Here is a 13,129-nt window from a genome sequence, read left to right on the forward strand (position 1 = left end):
CCAAATGATCAGTACTGTCTTGCATGGGCTTAGAAGGTTGAAATTGGAAGGGAAAAAAAGTTAGCTTAATAAAATTTAGATTTTCCTTGCTTATATGATTGTAAGATCAACTATTTATTACCTTGACAGAAAGTGTGCAATAAATGATGAAACTAAATTGAGAATCCCAAAATGCTGTCTTACAAGTGTGATCTAAACTTGCAATGAGGAAAATAGTATTCGCACAGCACTTATAAACAATCCCAAGACGTTTTTTGTGAAATCGGAAACAGACCGATGGCACAATATGCAAAGCAGGGTCTATAATGATTCAGCATTAAACTGCTCTTGTTCCAGAAAAAGTCAAAGCTTCCCAGGGGAAGTAGGGAATACTGTTCAGTAAAACTGTAATGTAATATGCTGTCTAATGTCCTGAGACCATGAAACTACATCATGAAAATGCAAAAACAGTGTTTTATAAATTTTCTTGTCACACGATCCGTGAAGGAATGAGTCATTAGACTCAGCCCGTGTCTTGTTTCTGTGCAAAACCCAAAGAAATTAGTTGTACAAAAACTTCTCACCAGGAAGCTCAGTGGCAGAGTCGGTTAACACAGTGTTCTTTACATCTGGGATGAGGTACAGATCTAGTTTTGACTGATTGCATAACATTTCTTCCATCTGTTTGGCCAGTATCAGCCTTTTCTTGAGTAGGTGCACATAAACAGCACAGAGTAGCTTAAAATTCAGCACCCCTCATACAGAATTGCTGGTGGTACTCATAACCCAAAGGATGCTTGGTGTAGAAAGTCGATAGAGTCACAAATGCAATAGGGGCTACTCTTAATATTGTGGCTCAGGTACATTTTTTGTGGTAGAATATAGATAGTTGTACTCCGGAGCTGTCTCCGTTTGGGAATGTTTGACGCTAACTCTAGCTTTAGAAAGTCTTCCATTGTACTGGCATCACTTCCCTTCATCAGTGCCCAAAACTAATCTTAAAGGAGTACGCATATTTCTGAAACGGCCTTAACTGGTCATCTTGGCGCAAATCCATTGCAGGATGGTCTTATTCCATCCAACAGTCAGCAGTCAGTCTCAAAGTGCCTGGGACTACAGATTTGATCGATTGTAGATCGATTGTAACTGGTAATTAGAGAACTCACTCTGGATGTGCGACACAATTATAAATTACAACTTTTTTCAGTTAATGAACAGGATTTCATTCTGTGGAAGTATATATGTACAACTCTTTGAGAAGGTAACTGACCTGAGAATCCAGTGGGCATCTGTTGCTGGTCCCTAGTTTTAGGAAAACAGATCCATTGATAAAACTACAGGAAACACGATTATTGCCATCTGCCTTATACATAAGAGACATGAGACATTTTTAACCCTTTTTCGCTGATATTGGAGGTTAAAAGCATTTTGAACATCTGTGGTAACTTATTGTGCACAATTTGATCCTCAGCGCCATGGGACATCCTCCCGACGTGAAAGGCGCTATACAAATGTAATGTTGTTGTTGTTGTTGGTATGTCTGTCTTACTGAATTGTTCAGTGTAGAGTTGGAGATACAAAAAGTCACAGAAAGAGATAGAAAACTATTGATTCAGAAAGAGACTTGGAGCGAGAAAGAAAGAATGTCGTCGAGATTCGTCTGGTACGGCAGTGACAGTGTAACTCCTGATGGAACAATTTTTTAATTAGTGCAGAAACCAATTTTTATTTTGCGTGATATCACATTATCTGTACTGTTTGTTTATCTGCAATTGGGCTGGCCCCAATTAGTGTGGATAACCGCCTCTACTGTTTTGTTTCACCCACAAAACATATAGTCACTACACTTTACAGTGTTGTGAAGCGCTTTGAGATGTCTCACATGATAAGGCACTATATCAAATGCAAGGATAACTATTATTATCAATAATTGTGTTCATCAATAACGCAAATCAACTGTCAGCTCTTGGTGGTGATCAAGAGCAATTTACTTGAAGAAGAAAAATCTCTGAAGACCTAAGGTTCTCCATCCAATAACATAATGGGCCCCAATACTTTTGAGCAAGAGGATGTCTCCTTCATCTCTTTTACTGTGACTTTTTGTGATTTTATTTGAGCAACTGAGTAGGATAAATACATCTGGTTATTCTTTGTACGTATCTACTTGGTTCCATAGTTGATATTACGTTGTTCTACGAAATGGTCTTACAGATCAGGAAAGCAATGCATGAGAAAGGCAAAGTGGATGATCAGACACTGAATTTTTGCATGAGTGAATTGCAAAATAGTGGTGCATAATGACTTTGGGAATACTGTGTGCAATGCAAATAATTGTATGAAATCAGTGTTGCAAACTTGGCAAAATGCCGCAACTGATGTGAAAACCACCTCTTGCCTGGCACACACCAGACAAAATAGAGCCCGTTTTGTGGATAGCTATTTTGTTCTGATCACAAAGGTTTGCTGTTTAATTTGAGTCTTGGATATATTCCTTAACTGGGTTGCTACAGTGTTTTGGTCCCTTATTCCACGATGCTGAGAAGAATTTAGTGTCAAAAGGAAATACAAACTTTCAATTTCCAGCAGACTAGAAACAAAGAACCGAAAAGGTTGTGCAAATTTGTTGTTCTTAGACCGACTGAATGTTCTCACTCTCTGCTGTGCAGAAAGTGGGAGATTGTTTTGTTACTTAGGGAACTAGAGCTGACTGTAAGAACACAAAGCAAAGGAACAGTAAGTTAAGTTACAATGGCAGCTGTTGAACGGGCAAGAAAGCTTTGCTTTATTTCTCTCTAAGTACGTATGGGGAGGAGACCAGGGAAATTTGAGATGCACTGAAAGCAATGTGGGAGAATTGTCTGAACTATGGTGAAAATAGCTGAGACTATAGGATTGTGGCAGGAGTCAATTATTGCTCAAGAAAATATGACTAATCTTTGTATGTCACAAAGCTTCTCTTCTCCACCACTAATCATCTCTTCCTTTGTCGTCATTGTCCCCTCAAGCCCCCTCCATCCTTACTTCTGATAATGGACTTCCTTGCGAGTAAAATTAACAATATCTGCCTGCCTTACTTTCCTTCTCCTCAAAGGCGAGTGAGAGATTGGGTCTGGGACTGGCAAACACTCTGAAAGACTGGAGCTCCAGCACCTCCCTCTCTCCACACAAAACCAGCAGGGATCCAGGCCTAAAGTTGGAAGACCATCCCCAAGGTTTAGGCGTCCCCTAAAGGCTGAGTTCCGTTTCCCAAAGTGTTCTAAACCCTAAGCATAAGCCTGGTCTCTCCTCCCCCAGAAATAATTTGTATTGTGCCCTAGACCGGTTGCTATTTTTCCAATTTTCTTTTCAGGGCTTTGGGACGTCCTCCCGACGTGAAAAGCGCTATATCAAATGCAAGGATTATTATTATTATTATTATTTGGGGCATCCTCCCGACGTGAAAGATGCCTTACAAAAATGTAATTTGTTGTTTTTTTGTTTTCCAGTAAGTACCCCTCTCACCTTAGAGTACAGTCACCCTCAGTTCCAGGTTATTAATAATCCTTGCATTGAGTTAACTCCTTTCATACCGAAATGTCTCAGAGAGCTTCACAAATAATTGCTGTAAGTATAGTGACTGCAAACCCAGCAGCCGTTTAATGCACGACAAGCAACCATGAAGTGAATGGACTGATTGATCTGGAAGGTTATTGGCCAGGACGCTGGGGAAAAAGCTCCTCTTTTTGAAGTGTTCTTGTTTTTTTTTCAAACATCCACCTGATGTTAAGGCACTCTTGTTCCTTTAAAAGGAGCACTTTGGGATCAGGCCATGCAATAATACATTCTGAGTTCTTTTCATTCTTGAAGTTATTTTTAGGTGAAAGGTATTGATTTGCACTATTTTAATCTGATGCTTGTTCCTGATCACCATCCCTACCCATCTAGGCTGCTGTTACTTTGGTCTCCTTCTCATCGGGTACTTTGAATCATGTTACATATTGTTGAGTCAAAAATAATTTCTCTTTTAGCTCTTTTTGGAACCTGTTCCCGGTCACGTTATGTGTTTGACAGTGTTTTAGGAGCATTACAAAATCAACCAAAAGTCACAGCGATTCCAGTGTCTCGAAACAACTGATAATTCAGAAACCTTTGCTTGCTGTGAGTAGCAAAGAAGGTTTACAAGAGGTGCAACAGCAAAAGGTATTACGTACAGTATTTGCTTTTTTACAATGAGGAGACCGAGTTAAAGGTCACTGACCAAAATAGTGATGGCAGCCTGACAATTTTGCCTCATTTCCACAGTCCACACAGGTATTGTAGAACTTTATTAGGCTTATTTCCTTTTATGAATTAACATGCGTGGCAATAAGATGCTAATAACTTTCACTCATCAATAAGAGATAGCTTTGAGGGTCAAAGAATGGCATTACAGCCAATTTCAATCCTGTTTTCATCCTGCATCCACAGGATCCACAGATTTGTTTTTAGCATGGATCACTGGGAAGAGAAATCCTGTTTTCTTGGCTGAAATTGGTTGCGTTGAGCAGAAACTGGAATTTGAACCCGCAACCAACCCCCTAGTCTGTATGTCTCACTGCTACACCGACTTTGCCCACCAATCCATAAGGGAGCCCACAAATTCACTTTTACTTTGGTGATTACTGTACATGGTTTTGCCATTAACTTTTCAAAGTGCAATGTATGGTACTTGGGTTGGATGTTGTATTTGTACGTTGTCTGCTACTGAAAATCCTGCAATTTTAACAGCACCACAGAATCACTTTCCAATGAAGAGCATCATGTAAATATTTTCTCATGCAGTATTTTTATGAATAAAAAACATCTTAATTTTCCTATTTCTGAAATGCTGCAAAGAATTCCAACTTTCATCTGCAAAGAAATAACTTGGACAGCTTTCACCTCTGTTCAGTTGCACTTGCATACATCAATTCTGACATTATCTAATGGTTTTTTATAACATTAGCCTAGCTTCGTGCTATCCTGATCTGCACTGGTTGCTGTGCTATTGAGCTATTTATAGATTTCTCTATATCCAGCTGGTGCTTTACACGATCTGCAAGCAACCTGGAACACACTGCAGACATGAATGGCTTTAGAAATCATTGCAGACATGAATATGCATAGAATTCAGATGGAAAGTGACCCCTTAGTCCTTGAATTAAACTTTGACTCTTGGTATTTAGTATATAACAAAACCGGTTTCTCGTGTAAATTTTACAGAAAGCCTATCAGGAATCAAGAGTAAAGAAACAGAGGTGTGCAATGAATTCTCGGTCCATTTACAGTGCACAGTTACAAGCAACATTTGTACAGATATTTTCATCTGCTTTTGAAACAGGTCTAGGAAGAAGTCTTCCCACACCAACATTGAAGAGGATAAGATCTTACTTAACTTGTGCATTATTGTTGCAACAAGTGAGTATTGCTTCGCTCATTTCATATAGACTAGGTTGTTACATGATTTAGCAATAATACTCATATCTGCAAGCGAAGTTAAGATCTACAAATTGTGCCAAGAATGATAAATGTGTGTAGCTTGTTAGCCTAGCAAACAAACAAGCATTTTTATTTAATTTTACTCATCTTCACTTACAGTTGTCAATCATTAATTATTTTGGAATACATTTTGTGCTCATCAAGGTGAGAAATGTCACTGCTGAGAATGAAAAAAATGTTTATTTTTGTTCCACCCAGTGTCAGCATGAAGCACTCCCAGTCAGGGACAATGCAGGCAAGATGCAGAGGAAAAACTCCATCTACATTATCTCAACGATGTGTCTTAACCCTTTACTTGAAGATGTTGCTAGAATCCATGTCATAACAAAATGGATAAAGAAAGGTAAGCTAGGTTCATTTTACCTTTGATTCTAAACATTGCCCTATTAGACCATAATAAATTTCTAGTTCCTTTTCTAAAATGATATTGATGATCCTTGTAGCTTCAGAGTGTACACTACATGTTGCATCCAAAAGACGACGCTTCAACAATTCAATACCCCCTCAGTAATGCACTAGTATGTTTGTCTAGATTATGAATTGATTTTTCATGTGGGGCTCAGAACCCACAGCTTTCACTCTGTGTGGCATATGATGCCTGCTGAACAAAAAAAAATCTTCATGGCAATATATATTAGAGTAAACAAATAAGATTGGATTAAAATATTGAACCACGGCTTCGGTCACCCTCCTACCCCTACCCTCCCTACTCTCCAAGCCCTCCTGATCCCATTCCCCAGCTCGGGTCCAAACCCTTGTCTGTCCAGCGCCTTGGGACATCCTCCCGATGTGAAAGGCGCTATACAAATGTAATTTTGTTGTTGTTGCTGTATGTGATGCTGCATTAGGGACACAACTTTGAGATTGACTCCAATTCATTCTCACTGTTAGTTATAACATCAGAATGGTTTTAGAATGTGTAAATAGCAAGTTTGATGATACCATCAAATGGATCATCAAACTAGTTGATAAATTGAGCGAATAGGGTCTGAGACTAAGACGAGTTCAGAGGTTGGGGAAAGGTAAGCGAGAGGACCTCAGTTCGATTCCCAGACAGGGTAAGAGGGTAGGTCTATAAATGCTTTGGTGATAATGTCAGGATTCTGGATTAACATCTCACTTCTCTTAACGGACACTTTAATAATAATCCTTGCATTTGATATGGCGCTTTTCACGTCTTCTAGACGTCCCAAAGCGCTCCATAGAATATACTGTAAAGTGAATTGACTGTATATTTGTGGGCGAACGCGGCAGCCAATTGCACACAGCAATGTCCCACAAACAGTCGTGGATTGAAAATGACCAATTTATTATTGTTTTGTTTTGGAGGGATTATTATTAGGTGTGTGGAGTAAGGAAACTTGCCCAAAGTTTCGCCCTCTGCCTGGAATTGAACTCAGGTCTCTCGCTTGCAAAACGAGTGCTGTAACCACTGAGCTACAGGACTCCACCGTACCGTACTTTGGACAATGTTTTCAGAGGCAGGTTGTTCAGGCATGAAATAATGTCCATTTTCTCCCAACAAACACTTCAGATGCTTAATTATGCTGATGCTAACCAGTGCTAAGATCTCCAGTTAATATTAAACTTTGACCCAGACAGTTTATCACTAAACTCCAGATGCACTAGCTTTGCAGACAGGAACCACACAGGTTAACAACAACTTGGACTTATATAGCGCCTTTCTCGTCAGGTGGACATCCCAAGGCGTTGGATGGTGATGGGTTTGCTGGAGCTTGGAGTCAAGAGGGGTGAAGGGCAAGTGGGGTGGAGGTGGGATGACGATCGAGGCGCGGTCAAAGAGAAAGGCCTTTGAGCCAGGCCTTGAAGGAGGCAAAGAGGGAGCTAGGGAGAGGGGCTCCGGGATGAAGTTCCAGAGGGTGAGGGCAGGAGGCTGAAGGCACGACCACTGATGGTGGGGTGGGCAGGGCGAAGGACATTGAGCAGGCCAGCGTCTGCCGAGTGGAGGAAACGGACAGGTTGGTGACATTTTAGGACGTCACAGAGGTACGTACGGTGGAGAAAGACCCTGGATGGCTTTTGAGGATGAGGTTAAGTCATGTTTCATTTGATTTTTTTTTCCCCCAGTCAACAAAGCTGGACTATTTTTAAATCACCACGTCAATTCTGAAATTGGATCATTGCCTTAAATTTGCTTATTATGGCTTATCTTTAGGAGAGTGACATTTCTCTCTGGGTTTGAACCAATGAACTGTGGCTTCTGTTTGATGCCTTTGTCGCCCCTCCCTGTTTGAAGTTAAAAAGCAGTAAATACAGCATTACCTATGATCAATTTTATGATGCTTGACCTGAATTTAGGGCGCTGTTCCTCGAGGATGCATTGGATCATGTAACAAGACCTGAAGTATGATCAGGTTATTTTTAAACAAAAAAAAGGTTAGAGGAAATTCACCATCTTGTATATATTATACAAAAATAGCTCGACTCAGACAGTCTGGAGACGCATTGATTTTCCTGGTACAGCAACAAACTAATTCAGCTTCTTTGGCATCACTGGGGCTGTGATATTTTGGGAATGTCCTGCATCGCATTATTGCATAGGATTGCAAATAATGATAAAGTCTTGGCACAATAAACTAACCCCCTCCACCCCCCACCCACCCAACACCCCCCCACCCAACACCCCCCACCCAACACCCACCACCCAACACCCCCAAACACACACACACACACACTCACACTCACACCTCGTCACAGTGCAGTCAGTTTCAAGATAAAACTGTGTGCTTTTTTTTTTCTTTCTCTCTCTCTCTTCGCACCAAAGGCGTGGGGGTGACTTTAGTTCAGCACTTACTGGTACATCCCCGTCTTGCTTCATTCAGGCATCTGAACTGATCCCTTGTGCGCGGCATTTCTGAGTCTATTGAGAAAATTCCGAGCGGTGAGATGTGGGAAACGCACAGAACAGACATATGGATCTCCATTCCTCAGTGTATGTGTGTGTGTGTGTGTGTGTGTGTGTGTGCATGTGTGTGTGTGTGCATGTGTGTGCATGTGTGTGTGTGCATGTGTGTGTGTGCATGTGTGCGTGCATATGTGTGTGTATGTGTGTGTGCATGTGTGTGTATGCATGTGTGTGTGCATGTGTGTGTATGCATGTGTGTGTGTGTGTGGGTGCATGTGTGTGTGTGTATGCATGTGTGTGTGTGTGTGTATGCGTGTGTGTGTGTGTATGCGTGTGTGTGTATGCATGCATGTGTGTATATGTGTGTGTGTGTGTGTGTATGTGTGTGTGTGTGTGTGTGTGTGTGTATGTATGTGTGTGTATGCATGCATGTGTGTATATGTGTGTGTGTGTGTGTATGTGTGTGTATGTATGTGTGTGTGTGTGTGTGTGTGTATGTATATATGCGCAAATCATTAATGGACCATTGAACCGACTTTCTGTGAATGAGTCTGGGCTGATGCCAGAGAGACACACACGTGAGGCACGTGAACTGTGTTTCTCTCTCTCTCTCTCTCTCTCTTCCTTTTTTTTCAATGGCACAAAGGTTTTAATATTCTGTTGATCCCCTCCCTCCCCTCCCCCTGATATTAAAACACAAAATTGCCCTCCTATAACCCTGGCTTATTCACCCTCCTCCCCCTCTAACCACATTTATTTGGGGAGGGCTTTTTATTTATTGCGATCATCTTGAGAATAAAGGGAATTTATAAGTGTGAACTGCATTCATTCATAATCTCGGGGCACTGTGTAACCAAAGCCTCAGCTCCAGTGTGATGAATGCAACCGATGCAGAAAGCTCTTGTGTACAGAGGCTGTGTAGCTGATAACACGGTGCAGTATTTTTAGATCGGGGTGTGTGTGTGTGTGTGTGTTGGAGGGAGGGTGGGGTGTGGAAGGGTGGGTGGGGGGGGGTTGGGAGAGAGAGAGAGAGAGAGAGACACCAAAACATTTTATTATTATTATTATTATTATTATTATTACTGCTGATGATAACAATTATTTTTTTTCTATTCATTTTTTTTTAAAAAATATATTAAAATGATGAATGTGAATCGTTTTGCACCATGTTTTTTTTTGTTGGTGTGTATGTATATGTGTGTGTGCGTGTGTGAGTGTGTGTGAGTGTGTGTGTGTGTGTGTGTGTGTTTTCCCGTGGTCAATTCCAGCTGAAGATGTGAGTAAAGCCCCTGTGATTCTTTTCGCTGCTGAATTAATTTGATGCTATTTTTGAAAGTCAGTGTTTCTAAGGGAGACCTAATGACGCAATGACGTCAATGCAGGTCAATAACACGGTGGATGGGGGGGGGGGGGGGGGCTGGGGGCTTGGGGGGGTGGTCAGTAAAAAGCCATTTTCCAACCCAAAACTCCCTGCAAATCTCAAAACCTCATCCAACTGTGCCATTATAACCTCCAGGAAAAAAAATGCATCTAATACCGAGAATAGATGCCATGGGGGTAAATGCAAAAAAAAAAGGGGTGGGTGGGTGGGGGGTGGGGGGGGGGGAGTTGCATCGACATCTGTGGTTGCATTGGTTTGGGTTTGGTTATTATTGTTGTTTTATTTTTTTTGCTTGCAGTTTGCCAAGAATATTCCAACATGCAAGTGCGCTCTTGTTATTTTTACTCACTCCTTCGCTGTTTTTGCGTCTCCCCCAAATATCGTGTCGCTGTTGAATTAAGAGTGCATTGTTTTTTTTTTGGGGGGGGGGGAGAGAAAAAAAACAACCTTCTGTGCTGTACATTTTAAAGCTTTTTTTTTCTAGAGAGAGAAAGACAGACAGAGAGAGACACACACACACACAGAGAGAGAGAGAGAGAGAGAGAGAAAACAGCGCAGAAGGTGTTTGCGGAACTGAAGCAATTTTGCGGAAAGGTAGGCATTGAAAATATCGTGTGTGTGTGTGTGTGTGTGTGTTTGTTTGTGTGTTGCTCTTTTATTTGTGTGTGTGTGTGTGGGGAGGTGGGGGGGTGGGGGATAGCGTTCATCAGAGAGCAGTGGATTAGCTGTGTGATGGTAATGTGCCTGGTCTGTGCACTTTTTTCCTCTTGCTTTGAAATCTGTGTTAAAAACATCATCTGGGTAATTTGGCAGAAATTAGCATCCAGTCAGTTTGTCCCCTGTACTGCATGATGTGCTTTGCTCAGGTTCGGTACTTCCCAAAGACTTTGCAAATCTGTGTTCATCTCAATTTTGTACTGTACCGGATAGAAAAAGTGAAGATAGAAAGGTGGAAACCCAGGCTCGAGTCCTGCTTTACTGAATTCTCTGGTCTGATACAGAGAGTCCATTATTGCCATTCGATGACAGGTACTGTTTGAGCCAATACTCTGTGTTTTTAATCCTTTGCGTTGCAATTGATTCACTGAAGGGTGTAACTTCACACCCTATCATGTGTTAGAGAGGGATATCCTCAATCAGTCCCCACTGCCCTCAGTTTATTTTGTACACAGTTTTCTTGCACAATCTACGTTCTATTTCAACACTTTGGCCACACTTTCAAGATACATACACATAAAGGTGTATATATGTATCTACCATATTAAAACCGCTTTATTAAAATAATGGAATACACTGGATGAATAGTAGGATGTACCGAAGCTCGGTACATGCAACTATTTTCTTCACCAATAGTGTAATATAAGATATTGATCTCACATTTCCTCCACTCCGCTACTTTCGAAAGTCTTTTCGTACGTTCAATGTGAAGTAAGCAGTCTTTCCTCAAATCACAATTCAACAATCTTAATACATGTTATGCTGCATTTTCAGGACCAGCGCCACACTGCAATTTATCTCATGCTGTACCCAAAAGTGCAGTAAAACATTGTCAGCATTGGCCCAACCTTGAGTTGAGTGAACTGAATGAGATCACCTCTTGGATATGGTCTTGCAGTGTTTTCTCTTTGTGCCAATTTTACTTTCACTGCAGCTGATAATACAGCTGTGCTTTATTTGCTAAAAGCAACTTAGGCGTTGCAATTTTATTCTTCTGATTGGAGAGAGTAGATTCTTCTATCACTTCTTTGCAATAAAAAGCAAATACGGTGGAAGTTTTGGAGGTCAATAAATGACATTCGCTGTATGGCATGTAAGAGTGCATGTATGAACCCGTAACACATACACCCTCCTCACACAATGTGAGTTGCCAGTGTAACAGTGCACTCTTCGCATACAATGCTACACAAGTGGCACTGATGCTGCTCATATAATGGGGTTGTGGAATCAAAGCACTGCAGTCATTGTTGGAAATATATTCTGTATTCATTTTATTTTTGCTTACTTTCCCTACAGACAGATAGGCCCAGAAAGACTGGCAGAATATTACATTTAAGGGCATCTCTGTCATGAGAATATTTTTTTCACCATTTTTAGTGTGACGACAGGTGTGCAAATGTTTGGATGTGAAGAACTACTGAGATGGTGGTTCAGTCAAAACATTGCAAAGTTGTTTGAAGCTGATAGGATGTATTAACAATCTCTCTTATTTTTCAGCAGATTTTACACCAATTAATAACCTCTATTATTCACACAGACAGATGTGAAGATTTCTTTCTTACTATAATAAATATTTATAAACAACAGTATCTGGCAAAACATTTTACCTCTTATGATTACAGTTTGAAGAAAAACTTACTGCAACATATAACGTCACATTGATTTACAATGCACAATGCAATAGTACGTAGACCTTTTAAATAAGAACTTTTTACACTATGTGGATAAGGGATGTATCATTTATCTTACTAGCTCCTCGTCCACGACAGACAAAAAGGCTAAACAACTTGGATATTTGCTCAATGAGTGGTCTCTCCAACATCATTTAGTGAATTTGAAGGTTGAATTGAGAGGCTGAATACTTCAGCACCACAAACAGCTACATGTGGGATACACCGCGTTTTAGCATCAAGTCAGTCAAGTCAATGTGCAACGGCTCCAAGTCTTGATGTAGCAATGTCCAACTTATTGCCCTTATGCCCTTTTTAAAAACACTGACCTGCAATACGACTTTGAAAGTCTCCCTCTGGGAAGTGTGACAGTGGAGTCAGAATGCCATCCCACAGAAGAAGACAGGTTGGTATGGTTTCTTCCATTCATTCTTGAGTTGCCGACAGATGTAAATAGAAGATTTTAAATGGATAACGTTTTTTTTTAATATATACATATATATATACATATATACATATATACATACAATGACCATTGTGATACAGGTAGAAAAACATCTCATAGGTTACATTTGATCTAGTTTAGTTTCAGGGAAAACCATGAACATCCATGTGATATGATTAAGGTGACTTTGGCTTCAGCTGGCGACCCCGTGCGATAATTTGTCTTTAATACAAGTGCTGGAAGGCACCTCGACTCCTTGTTGTTGTTTGTTTCCCTACATAAACTACCAATGTTCACCCCTGTAGCACTGGGACCTCTGGACAGACACAGGCACGTTCGACCTAAGCAGACTGTAAGGTAGCACTTACTGAGCTAAGTAGAGAAAGCATCTAAAGTAAATACGTTGAATACAAAATGTCACAAATATAGTTATGCTTTGCACTCGTGTGTTGTGTGAGCGTTCTTCCAAGTCCTACACCATTCTAATTGGAATGAGAAGGCAGTTTTGCATAAATTCTGCTTATTGTAGACGTATACTTTTAAGTTATTAAATAGCAGCGTATTTAGTGTTCACC

This window comes from Callorhinchus milii, unplaced genomic scaffold, assembly GCF_018977255.1.
Source record: "Callorhinchus milii isolate IMCB2004 unplaced genomic scaffold, IMCB_Cmil_1.0 Scaffold17, whole genome shotgun sequence".
Classification (NCBI taxonomy): Eukaryota; Metazoa; Chordata; class Chondrichthyes; order Chimaeriformes; family Callorhinchidae; genus Callorhinchus; species Callorhinchus milii.